At 53.2% G+C, this 20209-nt stretch overlaps 1 long non-coding RNA gene across 1 annotated transcript; it reads left to right on the plus strand.

Moving 5' to 3' along the window:
* The first annotated feature begins 199 nt into the window (after positions 1–199).
* On the plus strand, positions 200–2649 carry LOC123802320 (uncharacterized). The gene is made up of 2 exons (XR_006782499.2): positions 200–883; positions 1223–2649. It is a non-coding gene; the product is annotated as an uncharacterized LOC123802320 (long non-coding RNA).
* The last annotated feature ends 17560 nt before the right edge of the window (positions 2650–20209 follow it).

The following is a 20209-nucleotide window of genomic DNA, read 5'->3' on the forward strand; positions in this document are numbered from 1 at the left end:
GGAGGAGGTCTCTGGGATCCGCGGGGGAGGCGGGCGAGGGGCAGGTCCGGACAGGACGACCCGGCTCGGGGGCTTGGGGTCCCGGGGGCTTGGGGTCCCGGGGGCTTGGGGTCCCGGGGGCTTGGGGTCCCGGGGACTTCGGGGGCCCGGATGACTCCGGGGGTCTTGGGGACTCGGGGGATCGCGGGGGCCTGAGGGACTCGAGGGTCTTGGGGGGGTCTCAGGAGCCCGGGGGACTCGGGGCACCGGGGTCGTGGCCCACTGGCATCGGCTCCCCAAGAACTGACGCCCTGGCTCTACGTTTTCTGGGGCACACACCGACGCTGGACGTGTGAATGCGACGAAACCTTAACGAGCGAGTAAGGCGGTAGCGGATCTCGGCGGCGGGGTGCGAGGGGGAGGCTCAAGCTCCGCCCCTCCTGCTCCCCGCAGTCTGCGCGGCGAGGCCAGGCCTGCGTCCCCAAGCCCGTTGAGGCCTCGCGCCCACCCAGAGGCTCCGAAGGTGTCTGATTCCTGCCTGCTGGGCTCCTCCTCCCAGCCGGCCTCAACTGCCAGCCTCTCCGACCCCATCCGTCCCTCTCTCCGTAAGCAGTAGGGCCATTCCTTGGCCATCACTTTTCGTCTTCTCTTCTGCTTGAAAGCCTCCCCTCTCCATTCCCAGGACCATCTCCTATTCCCGGCTCTTTGTTAACTCCCCGACACCCGGCCCTCCCTGGAGCTTGCCCGCCACCCCTTGCTCTTCCTCCCTGGAGTCTCTTTTAGGGTCGCCTAGCTTGTTGCCTTGCATGGATTTCCAATCAATTGTGAAATGTCCACCTGCATGATTCCAGATGTGTCAAACTCAGCATGTCCAAAAATCAGAAACTCTCCTCATCTTCTCTCTGTAAGTACATCCATCCTCACTGTGCTGTGCCAGAGGGCAGCCTGCACCCTGACTCCCCCCAGACTCCAGAAACGGGAGAGCTGGGCTGACCTGTTGCTTTGGAGTGTGAAACAGCACAAGGGGCAAACGTGAGGTCAAACCCAAGAGATGGTCAAAGGACTTGCTAAATCCCAGGAACACAGGGCAGAGAAGAAAAAGCCTAAGGTGAGGCAGAGGGTTGCACCAGTGCGTTAGGAGCGTCAAGGGGCAGGTGGAGACAAGCCCTCTGGCATCTGACTGAGGAGCAGGTTGATAAGGGTGGCGCAAGTGGATGCTTACCACTATAATTTCTGTTAACAGCGTGGCCACTCCCTCAGGTAACACAGGACCGTGCGTCGTGGTAAACCTTTGTAGGTGTGACCACGTGCCACTGTTCGAAGCACTTGACCACATATGAACTCACTTAATTCCTACAACCCATGAGGTAGGTGGGGAAACCAAGGCACAGCAAGGCTGCTCACTAGCATGTGGTCAAACAGCCAATCAGTGGCAGACTTGGGTTAGAACCTAGATGGCCTGGCCCAGCATCGCTGTTCTGGACCATTAGCTATTCTGCTCCTCAGTCGTCTTCTCAGATACTTTTAACAAGTCTTACCATTTTTACATAAACTTGCAAATGTTGCAGTGTTGAAAACAATTTTGATTCACGAGTCTCAATTATGAACTGTAAGGCCCATCTTTGTGTCATCAGCGAGTCAGTGAGTTAGATAAGCAGGCCTCCCATGTCTTGGCGGCTCTTCGACAGGAAGCCTCTGGGATAATTAGGACTCTCCGGCTCCAGTCATCTGCTGAACCACAGGACAGCTCTGCAAAGCTTTGCTCGCGCTCTCCCTTCCCCCGGATGCCCGTGCATTCCCTCAGCCTCTCCATCACCCTCTTACGTGGCTGGCTCCTTTTTAAAAATGCACTATTTTGAAGTCCAACCGATCCTTTGTTTCAGGCAGACAACTATCCTTTCTTTAGTTCTTCACTCTAGGCAATCATGAAGCAACTTCTTACATCTGTAGAGGTCGTTAACATTTACCAAGTGCTTTACTTTTTAGTATCAACGATATTCCCAACAATTTTGTGATGTGGTGCTAGTGTGAGATTACAGGCTTGCTTCTCCCCGAAGTCACATGGCTCTGAGGGGCAAACGGGACGGAATCCTACTGCCCTGTAAACACAATCCTTATATATAGACAGTATGTGGAGGACACAGAATTCTTCAAAATGTGGATATTATAAAATGTCAATATATGTGATGTTGGTTTTACGCAGAACAATTGAAGTCTATTTGTTCACATAAAAGAGAAGAGGAACCATTTATTGAAAGAAATAAAAAACAGGACGCTGGACGAAGAGCGGGTATATTAACGTTTGCATCAGAGAATAAATGTGAGAGAATTTTATAAATCCTGTCAGTGCAAGATGGACAGGTCTTTGACATTTTTACTATTCTCTCATGAGTTTGGAATCTCACTTCCCTAAAACAATAAACACTCGTGATGGTGAAGAGTCCGAGGCCCCAATCCACATCCTGGCTCTGCCCCCTGCAAGTTATGTGAACTCTGGCAGGAGACTCAGCTCTTAGCCCTGGCCCCTCTTCTCCAAATGGGGACATAATGCCCACCTCTGAAGCATCGTTCATGGTGACTAATGAAGACACGTGCGCAAAAGCATAAGGCATAAAGTAAGAGGTGCTAATATGATGATGATCACTAATAAATTTTTATATGAAAACCTTATTGGGTCAGCGCAGTCTATGAAATGCCAGATTTAGCAGAGATGCTCAGGTCCCACATGTGGTAATGAAATCGTCGCTCAGGGGGGGTCATGTGGATCCGAGTTATTTGCTACTTGCAAGGGGAGAGGACTAGCACATGAATAGAAGAGACACGTGGACCAGCCTCTGCTCCTAGTCATTGGTGCATGTGACACTGGGAAGGGGCTAAGGGAACACCAGGCCACGTGCCAGGAGCTGCTCAGCCACCAGGCGGGTCTGAACGCCCAAGCTTCGGGGCCCAGAGCCGCACTCCCGTGAGGAGTTACCTCGCATCCACAGCGCCTGTGTGTTGAGAATCAACGTCCTTCCCATCCTACCTGCACTTTGCCCGGCTGAGCGTGGCTTCCTGGGGGCAGGTGTGTGTCCCAGGCCACTAAGAGCGAGCCACTCGTCCAAGAACAGGCTGCTGGTCTCTGGGGGCCTCTCCTCACTGCCACCTGCAGTGCGGGCAGCTCACCAATTCTTGAGCTGATTTCGACCATGTCTGGAGGTGTCTGGTTACTGGACTCCTCAGAGGGGGAGGCTTGTGGTGGACGACACCCAAGGGTGCCCTGCGGGGCTTCCTGGCGACCTCAGCCCAGCTTGTTTTCCAGGCTCCATTTTGTGGAATGGGGCTCCTTGGTTGGACTTTCCCGTTACTATAATCCTGACGTGCAAAGTACATCTTGCAGCAGGATCTGTGCCGGGGAAGTGTGACCAGGCTTCTTGCCTAAGAGGAGACTTTGTGTGAGATTAGTTACTTAGCCGTAGGTCGCTGTCCGGTATGGAAGCGTTAGGACAGCTCCAGCGCACGTGTGGTCACTCCCAGAAACCGTTCTGGCCCACACATCTGACATGGATCTGTGCTGCTCTGGGCAGTTGTCTGGATGTTCCCTGGGTCCATCGAATTTCCCAAAGAGGTCACCTCTTGGAGAGCAGGGAGGGCGTCACGGCCTTCCACCATTCCTCACAGTAAGCAGCAGCGCCCCGAGCGTTCCAGAATGGTTGGAACCGGGCAGATGGAAAGCCGCAGTGGGGGCCCTGACATTGGGAATCTGGCCTAGTACTGCTCAGGTTGTCCCACTGAGCCATACCGCAGGTGAGGGAGCCGCATGGACCTCGCTCATGACAGCCAGGGTGGATGCCTTGGCCGGAGTGACGAGGGACACGGAAGGTCTTGTGTTCTGAGGCTGCAGGCCTGGACCCGAGTAGCCCGCTGCTGATCCAGCTCGCTCGTGTAGGAAGGCCAGCTGCAGCCGAGGACCCCACGGAGCAGGCAAGAGAACACTTCACTACGCTGCGGCTACGCCCATCCCACAGGCAAGTTCTGCCCATCAGTACGGCTCCCCAGGCTTAGGCCCTGGTTTCTCCACCTACAGCCTGACCCATAGCCTCCCATCCCACGGCCTTCCAACCCTCAATCTCCCGCCCCATAATCTGCTGACCCACGGGCTCCTGACCCAGTGCCTTGGCCCATGGCCTCTTGGCCCACGGTCTCCCGACATGAATCAATGGTGCCTCAACTGCTGGACCAGGGGACAAAAGCGGAGTCCACACAAGAGGTCTGTATGTGTGTGTCTTTTAGTTGTTGGTGTGATTGGTTATGAAGGGAAGTCGCTGAAGGATAAAGAGGAGAAAGGTTTACTTGCTACGGTTTTCCTTTAATATGACACTAAAAACTCAAGGGGAATGTCACTCTAATGACATTACTTGGTCAGTCCACTGGGACTGCTGTAACAAAGAACCACAGATTGGGAGGCTACAAAAGGACAGGTGTTTATTTCCACCGTTCTGGAGCCTGGAAGTCAAGATCAGGGCGCTGGCATGGTTGCATTCTGGACCTTCTTCCTGGTTCCTAGAAGTCACCTTCGTGCTGTGTGCCTTCCTTGCCGTGGAAGGGGCATGGGAGCTCCCTGGGGATAAGGACACCATCCCATCACATGAGCTGTACCTCCTCATACCATCATACTGGGGATTGGGTCTTCAACATATGAATTCTGGGGAGACACATTCAGTCCATAGTACCTAGCAAGTGGATTTTGTTAATGGAACCACTTATTCGCACAGTGTCTGTCAACCCGATGCTGTGAGTCCTGTTGGATCTGAAATGCAGCAACAGGACAGACGTCACCTTAACCTGGCAGAGGCGTGACTCCATCAGCGGTACGCCCTCATTCCATGGAGGCGGTGATAGCATTAGAACGACCCTCAGAGGGGGCCCTATAACATGCTCCTCGGAACTACACAGTGGTTTAAGACTGTGGGCTCTGCTTTTGAGACTGTCGCCACCCCACATGATCTTGGGCAAGGCATTAAGCGTCAGTTTCTTCACTTATAAAGTGGGGGTAGTAATAACCCTACAGAATACGGTTGTGTGAGGATAAGTTGGAAAGTGTAAAGCGTTGGTCGCAGTGCCTGGTACGTAGCAGGTATTAAGGAAACTACGTTAGTGTTATCTGTACGCTTCTTGATGCTTGGTTACGATAATATTCCCTGAATTTTTATTCTATTTATATTCTCGTCTAACCTTATATAATAATTGCGATGCAGGGAAGCTCTACTACGTGCCAAGTAACTTTTACTTCTCACAGCCGCTCAGGGAGGTGGACGTCTAGTCTCTGTTTTACAGATAAGAACATTGATTTCGGAGAGGTCAAGTGGTCTGTTTGCTTGTCACCCAGCTCCTGAGTGGCACGGGTGGAAATGAATCCAAAGCCACTTTTCCTCCTGCACTGCATTTGAGGAGTAACTTTGTTCTTGACCTCTTTAGAGTTACTACTTTGTTTGGTATTCAAATGGAGATGCGTGATGGAATGCACTTGGGGTCACATGCTGCAAACGACCCCGGGACACTGTGTTCGCTAAAGCACTGACTGTGTGTGTGCACGGTGGGGTACGGGAAGGATGGGCGGGCAGGACCGTGCTGCCTCCGCTGGGGGAGAAACACCCTTGCTCCTGCTGGCAGCTGTCAATGGGGAGGTTTCGGTGCATTAACTACAACACGGTATGTGCGTCCTTCTATTACAGGAACTCACTGTTGAGGCTGTCTCCGTTTTACAGTTCCCTAAAGGACCTTCGGTTTTGATGAAATCTTTCGCCCCTTTTCTAAAAGAAAAGAAAATGCGATAACCAAAGGTTTGTAATCTGTGCACTTTGGCTTGCGTGACTAATTCCCCAGTGATTCTAAACTAGCTGCAGGCAGAATTTCTTAAAATTGACATTCTGGGGGCGCCTGGGGGCTCCATCAGTTAAGTGTCTGCTTTCAGCTCAGGTCATGATCCCGGGGTCCTGGGATGGAGTCCTGTATTGGGCTCCCTGCTCAGGGGGGAGTCTGCTTCTCCTTCTCCCTCTGCCCCCTCCACTTGTTCTCTCTCTCTTTCTCACCCTTTCTCTCAAATAAATGAAATCTTAAAAAAAAAGTTGACATTCCGTGTGACACCCAAAAAGACCAGGATAAGCACTGACACTTTCATGTTGCAACAAACATATGAATTCTTAGTGCTCGTGGTTGTACTGTCCACCCTCAGGGGAAAACCAGCAAGAATATCCACTTGGATGAGAAAATGTCATTGTCACAGCTTAGTTATTGACCGTGACGTTCTGCACGATGAAAGCAAGATGTTCTAGCAATCTCCCTTTCCCACCCCAGCCCTGCCACCAACTTTTGGAGTAGCAACCAGCTAAGTGCCTTCCCCACTATTTGTTCCGCAAAGAAACATACCCGCCTATCAGGATGTATTGGTCTGCGTCGTCTGAGTTACAGGTGGTAACAAACAGCATCTCGTTCTTTGTTTTGCGTGGCCCAGGCCCATCGTCAGCCTGGATGGCCACCTAGGGGACAGACTGCCGGAGCAGCTGCCGATTGCTGCGCTGGGGAAAGAGAGGGTTTGATAGTCGAGTATTTCTCCCTGGACTCCTCAGCCAGCCACAGCCACATGGGACAGGATACAGGATGAAGGGCAAGAATCAGTTATTTGCAAGCAATGCTAATTCCTCCATGCTGGCCTTTCAAAAGGTCACTCCATAAGGGTAGGCTCAATCGATAGTTCAAGTATTATACAAATGTAAGATAATATCAAAACACACTGTTGAACTGGAAAATTTGAATTTATAACCAAACTGATGAAAGGCAGGCAATAACCCTCTTCTGTTCACCACAGAGCATTAAATACAAGAACAATATATCAAGAGCAACCGGAAGGGAAAACCTGACAGCCTTGAATAGAGAGAGGCGACATGAGGTAAAAGAGTAGACAAGATTCCTCCCTTTTTTAAACAAAAATGTCCAGATTTAGAATGAGATAGCTAAGAGCTACATTCAATCAATCTCTGAAGTAGAATCACTTTCCCCAAATGTTTACCAGCTGCTATGGTCTGGATGTTTGTGACCTCCACCAACTCCCAAAACTCTTGTGTTGAAACCTGACCCCCAAGGTGATGGTGTCAGGAGATGGAGACTTCGGGGGGGTGCGACGAGGCCAAGAGGTGGGGACCCCATGATGGGATTACTGTCCTTATGAGAGACCCCAGGGAGCCCCGTCGCCCCTTCCCCAGGTGAGGACACAGGAGAAGACGCCACGTGTGGACCAGAAAGTGGGCTCTCACCGGACAGCAGATCTGCTCCCGCAGTGATCTCAGACGTCCGGCCTCCAAAGATGTCAGGAAGAAATGCCTGTGGTTATAAGGCACTCCGTCTGTGGTGTTTCGTTACAGCAGCCCGAACTGAGTAAGACACCAGGCCTACAAGGTGAAACAACTTCGGTTACTGATAGATCCCAATTCAAAGACTGATGGATCTGCTTCTTTCAGCTCTGGTCTGAAACATAATTGCCTTATTCGCAGTAATGAGCTTGATATTGCTTATTTCTCTTTTTTTCCTTTGTAGACAAGTTATTAACCTCCCTGGCCTCCTTTCCTTCATCTGTAAAATGCCAGCGACAATGCCGAGTCATCTACACGTCCTATGTAACTGAGACACAAAAGGCAGGTGGTGGTGTGTGCTTGTGAAGACAGGCGCCCTGGGGGCGTGGACACCGGGAGGGGACCCTTCCACCACTGCCAGCTGCACACCCCGAGCACAGGGCAGCTCAGTGGGGGCCCGCAACTCTGGAGACTAGCTCAGCTCATCTACTTCTCGTAACTTCTGAAAGCACCATAGCTAAGTAAGCAATGCGAGGTGTCCGGAAACCAGTCTGCTCACCATAAAGATGCTTTGCTTCTTCCAAATTCCAGGTCAAGGTATGTGTGGGCAGGGTTCCTTCTAACACTGAAAGGGCTGAGATTTGTATCATTTCTATTAAGACGAAAATCCTGTTTGGGCTCTGAGACTACAGAGCTTCCTCAACTTATGATGGGGTTACGTCCGGATCAACCCGTTTTTAAGCTGAAAGTACCAAGCTGAGAATGCACTTAATACACCTATCTACCAGACATGACAGCCTAGCCCTGCTTGAAACACGCTCAGAACACTTCCGCCAGCCCACAGGTGGGCAAAATCACCTGACCCAAGGCCTACGTCATGGTGAAGTGCTGAATATCTCACGAGATGTATTGAATACCGTACTGGGAGTGGCGGAATGGCCGTATGGGTGCAGGACGGTTGTCCGTAGATCCGCTGTTACTCCCGTGATGCGGGGCCGTCTGGGAGCCGCTGTCCCGCGTCGCAGTGGAGGGTCATGCCGCTCTCCCGGGACAGGATCAGAGAATTCAAATTTCCAAGTGTGTTATCTACAGAATGTGGATTGCTTTCACACCATTATGAACTCAAAAAATTGTAAGTTGAAACATCATAAGTCGGGGACCATCTGCAGTGAAAATAATTAAAAGGAACTTGAAGCTAACACATTATGAGTCAGATAGCATGCTCTGTATTTGATAGTTTCATAATGCTGCTTTTTTTAAAAGAACTTTTTCTTTTTTAAAAAAGACTTATCTATCCATTTTAGAGAGAGAGAAAGGGAAAACATGCGAGCATGGGGAGGAGCAGAGGGAGAAAGAATCCCAAGCAGACTCTCCCTGCTGAGCGTGGAGCCCAATGTGGGCCTCGATCTCATGACCCTGAGATCATGGCCGAGCTGAAATCAAGAGTCAGATGCTCACCTAAGCCACCCAGGTGCCCCACATAACGCTGCTTTTGACGAAAGAAAGCAAGTTGAAACAGCGTTGGCATCTGTCCCATCACTGCAGGGTACTGGCTCCGGGCAGGGATGGTGTGGATTGCTGCAGAGAACAAGAGTGTCGTGTAGCACGAAACAGCCAGGATCCCCCTTAGAGCTCACAGCCCTCCCGCAGCATCAGCCTCTGGGAACACGCTGAGCCCTGCAGTAGCTCAGCATCTTCTGTATCTAGCTGTGCGAGAGACTGAGTTGAAGCAGACTTTTACTTCCTTGTGTATGAAATTCCCAGGGTGCCTGGGTGGCTCGGTCGTTGAGCACCTGTCTTTGGCTCAGGTCATGGTCCCAAGGTCCTGGGCTCGAGTCCCACATCAGGCTCCCTGCTCAGCAGGGAGTCTGCTTCTCCCTCTGCCTCTGCCTGCTCCCCCTGCTTGTGCTCCCTGTCAAATAAATAAAAATAAAATCTTTAAAAAAAAAAAAGAAAGAAATTTCCAAGGAATTATCTTTGTTTATGTCAAGACAAAACATACCTGATACCACTGGCCATACTTTCAAATGCCTTAATATATTATTTAATAATGACATTAAATCTACTTTTAATACAATGACCTAAGAATTTTAAAAGTCAATGTAAATAAAAGTTATTATTTTCTACCACATCAATATTTACTAGCTTTATTGTATCAGCTTAAGGATGACTGCAATTATTCTCGGAGGTTAAAGGGGTTAGGAATACACGTGGTGCCACCACACACCCCAGGGCTGTCACACATGAGCTCCAGGTGCTGATGTCCCACCTGCTGTCTCGGGGGGAGGCAGCAAAAATTAACTCGAAATGGATTAAGTACTTAGATGAAACATGTGGAACCATAAAAATCCTTGACATGAGTCTTGGCAAGGATTTTATGGCTATGACACCAAAGCCCAAAGTAACAAAAGCAAAAAGTGACAAGATTGCATGAAACTAAAAAGCTTCTCTACAGTAAAGGAGAAGCTAACAGAGTCAACAGTGACCTTGCGGAAAGGGAGAGAATATTTGCCAACTAGACCTCTGATAAGGGGCTGACATCCAGAAACATACCGCTCAACAGCAAAAAAAAAAAAAAAAAAAAAAAAATCTGATTTTTTTAAGATGAGCAGAGGACTTAAACAGACATTTCTGCAAAGACATCCAGATGCCAACAGACACATGAAAACATGCTCAGCACCACTCGTCATCAGGGAAACACAGACCGAAACCATGGTGAGGTGTCCCTCACACCTGTCAGAGCGGCCAAAATCAACAACACAGGAAACGACAGGAGCTGGCGAGGACGCAGAGAGAGGGGATCCCTGTGCACTGTTGGTGGGAACGCAAACTGGTGCAGCCACTGTGGAAACCAGTATGGAGCTTCCTCAGAAAGTGACCAAGAGAGCTACGCTGTGACCCAGTAATTCCACTGCTGGGTATGTGTCCAAAGGAAATGAAACGAGGACACGGAAAAGATAATGGGCACCCCACGTTCACCCCGCATATTCACCAGAGCCCACAACCGGAGCGTCCGTCGGCGGATGAGTGGACAAAGATACAGCCTATACATGCACACAGCGGAGAAAGAAGGAACCCTGCCACTTGTGGCAACGTGGGTGAGCCAAGCCAGGCAGACAAATACTGCCTGGTATCAGTTATCTGTGGAGTCTGAAGACATCAGACTCAAAGAGACAGGCAGTAGGATGGTGGTTGCCGGGGCTGGGGGTGGGGGAAACGGGGAGGTGTTGCTTGAAGGGTACAGACTTTCGGTTATCAGATGAGTAAGTTCGGGGACCTGACAGACGGCGCGATGATTACAGTGAAGGATGCTGTGGCACATACTTGAACGCTGTACGGGAGTCGGCCTTCAGTGTCCTCAGCACAAGGAAGAAATGGTAGTGACGAGAGGGAGGGAGGGTCAGCTGGCGCTGCTGTGGTGAGCATTTCAGGGCACACGTGTTCGAGACCATCCCTCGAGACTGTACCCTTACATGCGGGCGTATGTAATTCTGTCTCAGGAAAGCTGGAAAACAGAGAAGGAAGCTCCGTGTTCTTCAAATACACCACCGCTGGTTGATCACCGCACAGGGGATGCAGTGAGTCCTGCTGCAGGATCCGCTGTGTGGTGACGGAGGACCCCACTCACCGCGGGCAGCACTGACCAAGGCGGACAGTTGCATTAGACCTGAAACCAACAGAACGCTGCATGTCAACTGCACTCCAGTTTAAAAAATGGGAAACAATCAAGAGGCAAGGAGTTAAAAAAAAAAAAAATCAAGTTTACGAGGCCAGTTCCGACTGACTAAACGTCAATGGGAGGCCAAGTTCCTGTGTCCGTTGTCTGTCCTTCGAGAACCTCATTGTGCAGCTGAGAAAGGGAGCTCTGCAAACACCCAGAGACAGGCGGGACCTCAGCTCACTGCAGACCGCACCTCCGGGGCCCCTTCCACTGTCTGTTGCGTACTGCACCGGGCTGGCCTTGATTTTGTTACTTCTGCCCCCACGGGCTGTGATCTGGTGATGAGAGGTGGGCAAACGCCTCACCATCTGACGGGATCCTTCCTAGTTATTCCTGTGTTATGTATGAGAAAACAGCGTTTCCTTCACGTGCTCAAATCCAAAGTTTTCGTATTTGAAAATGTAGGTAAGGCTGTGCCCCCATGACAAGAGAAGGAACAACATATGTGGAACTCTAGGCTCTTAGGAAATTTAGCACGTTATCACTTCAATTCGACAAATATTTATAACATGCCGACTGTGTGGCCGACACGGCGCTAAGCACTGGGAAGACATCCACGTCCGTAAGACAAGTGGCAGCCGCCGGAGGAGGCTAATAACTCGAGGAAGGCAGGAGATTTACGTAAATACACAAACCATCACCAACTAACAAACTTGCTGTGTTTTCCTTGACTGCTGGGAACCTGTAAAAATCATTTGCATGTGTTTCCAGTTTCAATGTCAGTCCCAGGTCTAGCGCCCCGCCCCCACCCTGCTACGTTCCCACTTGTTACGACAATGTCACAGCTTTCCCAAGCGCCGTGATGACGGGTGGGAGAACCACGCACTTGCTCACGACATGCGGGCACCGCAGACGTGTACGGACCCTGCCAGGCTGCGTTGCAAGCGCTTCTCGTACATAACTCCTCTAATCCTTAACAACCCCTGTTGCCCATCTCATCTAGGTATCCACCAATGTGATATTTTACAGTTGAGTCACACTGTATCTTTTTGGGCCTTTGTAAACAGAAAACATGGTCGTGGCCTCCGTGCAGCTGGCTGGAGGACTAAGTGACAGTGGCCGCCTACAGACAGCATGCGTGCCGGGCACTGAGCTTTACGTAGCTTATTTCTATTTTATTTTTTTTAAATATTTTATTTATTAATCTGACAGAGAGAGACAGCAGTGAGAGAGGGAACACAAGCAGGGGGAGTGGGGAGGGGAAGAAGCAGGCTCATAGCGGAGGAGCCCGACGTGGGGCTAGATCCCAGGACGCCGGGATCATGCCCTGAGCCGAAGACAGACGCTTAACGACTGCGCCACCCAGGCGCCCCTACGTAGCTTATTTCTAATAATTTATCACAATAATAATTACAAGTACCCCCCGAGACAGGTTTGGTTACTCCCCACGTAAGGACAAGGAAGCCGAGCGGAACTTCCCCATTCCGCTGCTGGCAAGGGAGGCGCAGTGGCGGAACCTGGTGACGTCTGCAGGAGTGGCTGGTGGGGGAGGAGGCCAACTCTGGGGGACAAACCCGTCCCACGAGCACTTCTGATCCACGCTCGCTTGCACAGGAGGGCTGGTGGTTTGGCGCAAGCACGCGGCGTGGTTTCCAAGGGTTCGCTGAGTCATCGTCGCAGGACCTCCACCAGCTGCCCCTCCCGTGCACCTTGTTGCAGTGTTTGGAGATGGAGTCGTGTTTGCTGTTCCCAACCAGCTCGGCCACACCTTCACACAGGACGTGTCGTGTTTGTCGTGTTTGACTGACCGTGTGGAACCACCTCATTCCTCCTGTGCTCCAGCCCTGCTACCCATCTTGTTTGCCCTACAGGTTAGTTCTTGGAGACGTTGGGCGTTCACGGGAAGTTGTGCCCAGTTAGCTTTGACTTTTGGAGTCTGAGGCTGTGATGGCACCAGTGGCAACCAGAAGCCTGGCTTAGCCCGACGACGCAAGGATCCGAAGCAACCATTCACCCTTCCTAGTCATCCTGAGAACCCCTGGATCCAGGCTAGAATCTCCCAGCTGAAATCCCTTGTTTGCACATTTCAGATTTGAAGCTTAAAAACCAAGACACATATTAGGATGTGCTACGGTCACACTGGTGGTGGCCCATTGTGTCAAAGTCTGGTAAACGGCCACAGGATATGTTCTGGGGACACCCAGGAGCCCCCATCCTGTGTGGGAGCAGCATTCGCAGACTCCCGGGGAACCTCAGCCTTTCTGATGGAAGCCTTGGGATTTGCTGCCCAGGAAGCAACGGTGTCCCAGCCATAACGGAACACAAATTCAGGATGTGGCCAGCGATACAACCTGGTATTAGAAGCGCTCCTTTTGCCAACAGCATCAACCACACACATCAGTGTACCCCACACACCACTAACACGGCCTTGCAGTGAGCGACATACTGGGATCTGTCATCCTGGTTTTGGCCACAATCCGCGTCCCTTATAAGTTTTAGAATTAAAGAAACGATGTGCTGTATGAGAATATGAACAACCAAAAAGTGGCCCTCCCCCAACTCCAAGCCATGGATCAGATTTAGAGCTCGGCTGGAAACACTTCGGTATGTCTCAGTATGAGTAATAGGGCACAAGTCACGGAGGGTTGTGCTTTTTCGATCTGCACGGTGCCACTGCTTGCTCGAGATAACAGGAGATAGCGTGTTACTCATGAGCACTCAGCCGTTACACGCCGGTCCGTGTAACTTCCGGAGGCTCTTCACCACAGTATGCAAACGACAACACCTACGAGAAAGATGGGAGCTGTGGCCAGAGCGCAGGGACAGGTGTCACAGGCCAACCCAAGGCAGACACGTCCGAATCTCTCAGCAAGAGCTAAGAGAGCAAGCAAGGCCCCAGGCGAAGCAGGCCTCCTAAGACCCAGACGGTGGGGGGGGGGGGGTGTTTGTCCCCGCCCCGCACTCCCCAGCGCAGCCCGCAGGTCAGCCTGGGCCCCTGCATCTGACCCCTTGCAGTCGGGAACCTCCTTGCAAGCACCAGGGTGTTGGCCCTTTCTGCTTTGGCCCAGGAGGGTCTCCCACAGCCAGGCTTAGAGCGTCCTCCTCTCAACAGCAGAAGCGCCGCGGATGGCAGCGGCTCACCCGCTGCTGAGACCCGCGCTCGCTCACCGGGAAGAAACGCGGCGTGTGCTCGCGAGGGCAGCGACTGGTCTCTGCAGACAGCACACATACCAGATGCCCCGTGGCTCAGCCTCAGAAAGAGAAAGGCGAGTGCTCTCCCCGACTCTTGGACCGTGGGGCGTGCGCAGAGCAAGACCAAGAGTGTGGCCACCGGCTCTCCTCCCATTTCTTCTCTTTCCTTCCGTCATCCACTTGCTGCCGCCAGGTCTGGGTGTAGACTGTGTGATGTTCCCAACAGCTTCATGCCAGCCAAGGGCACACGTGCTTGCGCAGAGCCCCTGAGCAAACCGTGGGAGTGCCCCTCTCCGATCTACTACCGCTCAGCACCAGCCTCACCCCTCGGGCCCCCCAGGCTTCTAAGCAGGTGGACCTCCTGTCTTTAGAGTCACGGGCCCTTTGAGAATACAGTTGAGCTGTGGACTCTGAGAACAATGAATAGATGCTTCTCACTATATATTTTTGCGAACAATCTCGGAAGGTTCATGGACTCCACCCTCCCGACTCATCCCCTCCCCCAAACAAACAAAGCCCCATCTTCATACACCCAAGGTCCTGGGCTTTTTGGGACCTCTTTGGACCGTGACTAGGAGTAAGGCAAACACTGTTTTCTGGCCCCCTTCGAATGTTAATGCAGCCCCCAAATTCCCACACTTGGCCATAAGCGATATGAGCCTGAATTTCTAAGTCCAAGGAAGCGGATGAAGGGATTTTGTTGAGATTTGTCATAAAGCAAGTGCCAGCCCTTCTGAGGATGACACGAGGCTGATGGGGCGACAGAGCTTTTGTGCAGTGAGCAGCGATGGCAGATGTGCTCACCTCACTGATGGGATCGGGGATGAGAAAGGAGCAGGACAGGGCGGGTGGTCAGGGAACAGCTCCATGTTGGTGACGTGACACTCATAGCAGCACAGCCCCTTCCACACAGCCTCGGCCAGTTCCTGCCTTCTTCCTGCTCTTCTTACAGAGATGTGAACATGTGGACACGCGGGGGAAACACACTGTGCGCCCCTGTACCCACTGCCCAGCAGGGGTGCCCGGAATGGCAGGGCACCTCCAGACTGAGAAACCAGTGGCTTGTGGGACGCCCTCCTCTGGGCACGTCTGAATGACAGGAAGGAGGAGAAGCCCCTCCCCAGGCAGAGGCAGAGAGGCCAGCCAGGGGCGGAGCGCAGGAATGGGGGCCCCAGGGGTGGGAGGGCAGGTGCACAGGCCGGGGCGCCATCCTGAGGGCAGACCTCCACTGCTGGTCAGAAACTGCTGAAGACACATGGAAGTGTGAGGCACAGACCATAAAAGGGTCTGCGTGTGCAGGAGACCTGCCAGCAGGGCGCGAACAGTGCAGAGGCCGTGGGGGAGGGGGGGGACCATAGCAGGGGGAGCGTGAGAGCAGGGGTGTTGCACATGCAGGAGGGCTGGGTTCAGACCCTGGTTAAGAAGCACGAGGGCCCCGTTGCACAGGGCAGCGGGGTCTAACATTCTGATGTGGAACATCTCGGACAGGAAGCCGTAGGCAGCCCCAACTCTGTTCAGGGTGAAACTCAGCCTGCCGGCTGGGGAGGCGGATTCGAGAGAGCATCTGGGGGGAGAGGAGTGGGTGGGACAGAGACCCCCGGAAGCTGGAAGCGTGGAAGGGGTCAGGGGACAGCAGCAGAGGAGGGCCGGGCAAGGAGGCCATGATTCCCGTTCCTGCTCTTGCCTCTCCATCGGGTGGAAAGGATTCACAGTGACCAGCCCTCTCTCATGACCACACACAACAGGGGACGTTTCTGGCAGTTTTTCTGGAGGCTCCCCTCCTGGTATTACAGAAAGTCTTCTTCGGTGTGAACTGAATCCCAGCCGTGAGTGAATCTGCAACGGGCACGGGACAGGTGTGTGCGTCCGGGCAGCAGTGCCCACAGTCAAGGGCCTGGCCTGGGCAGTGCCCACCTGGGGGACTCCTGAATGCACTCTGTAGGGAACTCTGCCTGTCCCCCATGTGGTCGTAAACACCACCGCTGGCTCTTTCACGCGGGATTGCTGAAGAGAGATCAGGGAGGGCTGCTGGGCCCGCTCAGAGCAGCTTGCGACCGCGCGGCCCACGAGACACAGTCATGGCCCCAGGCGGCGTCCCGGGCCTCCCCGACCCCAGCCTCCTCACCTCCTGCAGCAACCACAGGGCTGCATGAGGCCCCGCGCAGCTCAGGGACACGGACAACGCTCCATGAGCGTCAGCGCAAGCACACCATCCGTCCACTGTGCTTCCCCCTCATTTCCCTGGGCTGGCGCACCACACAGCCCCAGCGCGCACTGCGAAGTACCCGCCTTCAATGCCTTCCCACCAAACGACGCTTAAAAAACCTTGAGCAGGGGCGCCTGGGTGGCACAGAGGTTAAGCATCTGCCTTCGGCTCAGGGCGTGATCCCGGCGTTCTGGGATCGAGCCCCACATCAGGCTCCTCTGCTATGAGCCTGCTTCTTCCTCTCCCACTCCCCCTGCTTGTGTTCCCTCTCTCACTGGCTGTCTCTCTCTCTGTCGAATAAATAAATAAAATCTTTAAAAAAAAAAAAAAAAACCTTGAGCAGACGCCAGATGTTCTGCTCTAACGGCGCCTTGGGGCCACACGGTGCATGTTCCAGCTCTCTCTGCGGCACCCGGAGGCGCGTCTGGGTCCGTGTTCTCCGGGAGAGGAGCAACTTTCCAGACAGGATCCAAAGGGAAAGCTGGTCTCCCAGCCCGACCCCGGCACTGACGTGGTACTGCTGTGTCTCCAAAAGGCACCATTCCGTTTAACCGTCTAGGGCTCCACGACCTCTCTGATCAAGCGGGGAACAGGCTGCGCACTGGTCAGCATAAGAGGAGTGGTCGGGAGCCCCAGCACCTCTCATCAGCTAGCACCTTGGCGGGAGTCCGCCTCCTGCTCTGTGAGCCACCAGGTCAAGACCTACTGCGCGCCGCTCTGTCGCTCTGCCCGCCGCCGCAGAGCGTGCACACGCGAGCCCGCTGCACAGGGAGCGGTGTGTCTGCAGACCTGCATGCCTCCACCATGCCTGGTGTTTTGGTGGGTGTGCTCAGCGGAATAGTGGCCCCAAAGCGTTCCCGTCCTAATCCCCAGGGCTGTGAGTGCATTACCAAACCCGGGCAAGGGGAGCTACGTTGAAGTTGGAATGAAGGTTGCTAACCAGCTGACCTGGAGGCATCTGTGGGGCGGGCCCAGGTGACTGCGAGGTGCTTGCAAGGGAACGAGGGTGGCAGCAGGGTGGGCGTCAGACGCAGGCCATGGAGAGCTTGCCCGCCGCTGCTGGCTGTGAAGACAGAAGGCACGCGGGCGGCCCGCAGAGGCTGCAAAAGGCAAGGAAGTTGCTTCTTCCCTCCACCCTCTGGAGGAGCACAGCCCTGCTGGCGTCTGGGTCTGAGTCCGGGGAGGCCCCTTCCAGATGTCCAGCCTGAAGAACTGTAAGGTCACAAGCCCGTGTTGCTTTCAACCTCGTCAGCAGCCACTTGTCACAGCAGCAACAGAAAACTAACGCACCAGTGTGCTCATCCATTGAGTCCAACCGCCGTCTTGCTAAGAAAGAAACAGATCCGACCTGGCTCTGGACCTGGAGACACAAACGTGTGGGCGTTGTCACGCTTACACACGCATGTACTCGTCTCTGTACAGGGTTACATATGTTGTCGGAGCAGAAGGGAAGGAGCAAAAGCAGGACCGTCTGTCCCTTCTGTGTGACGGTTGAGGGCAGGTCCCCGAAGATGGAGCCGTGGGAGCTGCCCTCAGCCGGACGCTGGGGCTGGCATCCCCTCCACTGTCTGGAGGCGAGGGGGTGGCCGCACCCATTCCTCTTCCCACACTCTACGGAGGGTCAGCATGGGCGGGGGGGTCACGTGCACTCCGAGTGTCAGTGTGGCTCACTTGTGCAGGGAACTGGGTGCCCTCGGCCGCCCTGTGAGTGGGGACTCTCCCCGGGATTGGCTGTGGCCACGGCCGCGCTAGGATCCCAGCCCACAGTTTTAATGGCTTTGAATTCCTTGCTGGGGCTTTGTGGAAAACATCAAAGATGTCCTTGGGAAATGTGCCCATTACACTTCCAATTTTATGTATTTTTTCTTTATAATATATATATTTTTAAATTTAAATTCAATTAATTAACATATAATGTATTATTTGTTTCAGAGGTACAGGTTCATGATTCATCAGTCTTATATGACACCCAGTGCTCATGACATCACGTAACCTCCTTAATGTCCATCCCCCAGTTACTCCAACCCCCACCCCCTCCCCTCCAGCAACCCTCAGTTTGTTTCCTATGATTAAGAGTCTCTTATGGTTTGTCTCCCTCTCTGGTTTCGTCCTGTTTCATTTTTTCCTTTCTTCCCCTATGATCCTCTGTTTTGTTTCTCAAATTCCACATATCAGTGAGATCGTATGATAATTGTCCTTCTCTGATTGACTTCTTTCACTTAGCATAATACCCTCTAGTTCCATCCACATCATTGCAAATGGCAAGGTTTCAATTTTTGATGGCTGCGTAATATTCCCGTGTCTGTACACCACATCTTCCTTATCCCTTCATCTGTCGATGGGCATCTGGGCTCTTTCCATAGTTTGGCTATTGTGGACATTTCTGTTATAAACGTTAGGATGCAGGTGCCCCTTCAGATCACTACATCTGTATCTTTGGGGTAAATTCCCAGTAGTGCAATTGCTGGGTCGTAGGGTCTCTCTATTTCCAACTTTTTGAGGAAGCTCCATACTGTTCTCCAGAGTGGCTGTACCAGTTTGCATTCCCACCAAGAGTGTAAGGGGTTCCCCTTTTTCTGCATCCTCACCAACATCTGTCATTTCCCGAGTTGTTGATTTTAGCCATTCTGACGGGTGTGGGGTGGGATCTCATCGTGGTTTGGTCTGTATTTCCCTGATGCCCAGGGATGTGGAGAATCTTTTCATGTGGCTGTTGGCCATACACTTCCTGTTTTCAAATCTAATTTGGAATGTGAGCAAACGTGGACTTGACCAGGGCTCTGAGGCGACAGGCCTGTCTTCCTGTAGCCCGGTGCCAAACCGGTCAGCAGCACTTCCAAAGCCCCCCTGTGGCTCGTTCCTTGGACTCTTGTCAGCACCCCCCAACTCTGCTAACAAGGTTTCCGGCTATCGTTGGACTGTTCTAGAACATTCCATGTGGGAAATGCTGGCAAGCCTGCTGGCACTGAGCAAGACACCGCTGCTCAGTACGTGTGTCAGCCCCTACTTCGCATCTGGAGAACCTACTTATTATGGGGTCCGTCACCCTAAAAACCTCCCAGACCCTTGTCCTGCTGCCACCCAAGTCTCTGAGTCCACTCAGTGCTCGCTGCTCAGAAGTCAGACTCTGAGCCCGCCAGGCTGCTGAGTCTGGATGGCATCTGTGGAGAGGGGTCCGGTCAGGGTTTCCATTCTGCGGGGTCGCCCCGAAGACGCTGGGGTGCTCCGCACTCACGGTCCTGGCGTGGAGGAGGACACGGTGACCGCACCCAGGCGGCCGCCCCCGGGAGGCGGCAGAAGCACGCTGCCACCCGCGCAGGTACCCCCTCCCGAGGTGGAAGGGCCGGGCCGCGCAGGAGATGGAAACTTCCGCCTGGGCCGTGTACTTAACCTTTCCTGCTTGTTGACGCAGGAGCAGAGCCAGTCAGCACTGAGCAAGCACGGGCGACGCTCACCTCAGGATCCCGCACTGCTTAAAACGTCCCCCCAGCCGCATGTTTGGGCCACACAGCGCAGGCCCTTCGCCACGGGACTTGGAATTCTCCACACCTCACACCTGCCAATATTGTAAAAATAATAGACTTTTGAAGAGAAAACGACAACGTGTCGCAGGGTAAGGTGGGACCTTCATCCAAGGACGCTAGAGCAAACGCGGTGAGCGAAATAGAGAAGTGGCAGGCGAAACACGACGGGCAGGGCGGTTTCCAGAAGACGAGGCTCAGGCCGGGTGGGGGCTGGGTCCGGGGCGCGAGCCAACTCCCCAGGACTGCTGCTGGCAAGAGAGTGCGATGCAGAGGCTCTCCTGCACCGTGTTTTCATCCTGAGGCCCAGGCCGCCGCCCCA

The sequence above is a fragment of the Ursus americanus genome, chromosome 31 (genome assembly GCF_024610735.1).
Source record: "Ursus americanus isolate L20-20 chromosome 31, mUrsAme1.1.p, whole genome shotgun sequence".
Classification (NCBI taxonomy): domain Eukaryota; kingdom Metazoa; phylum Chordata; class Mammalia; order Carnivora; family Ursidae; genus Ursus; species Ursus americanus.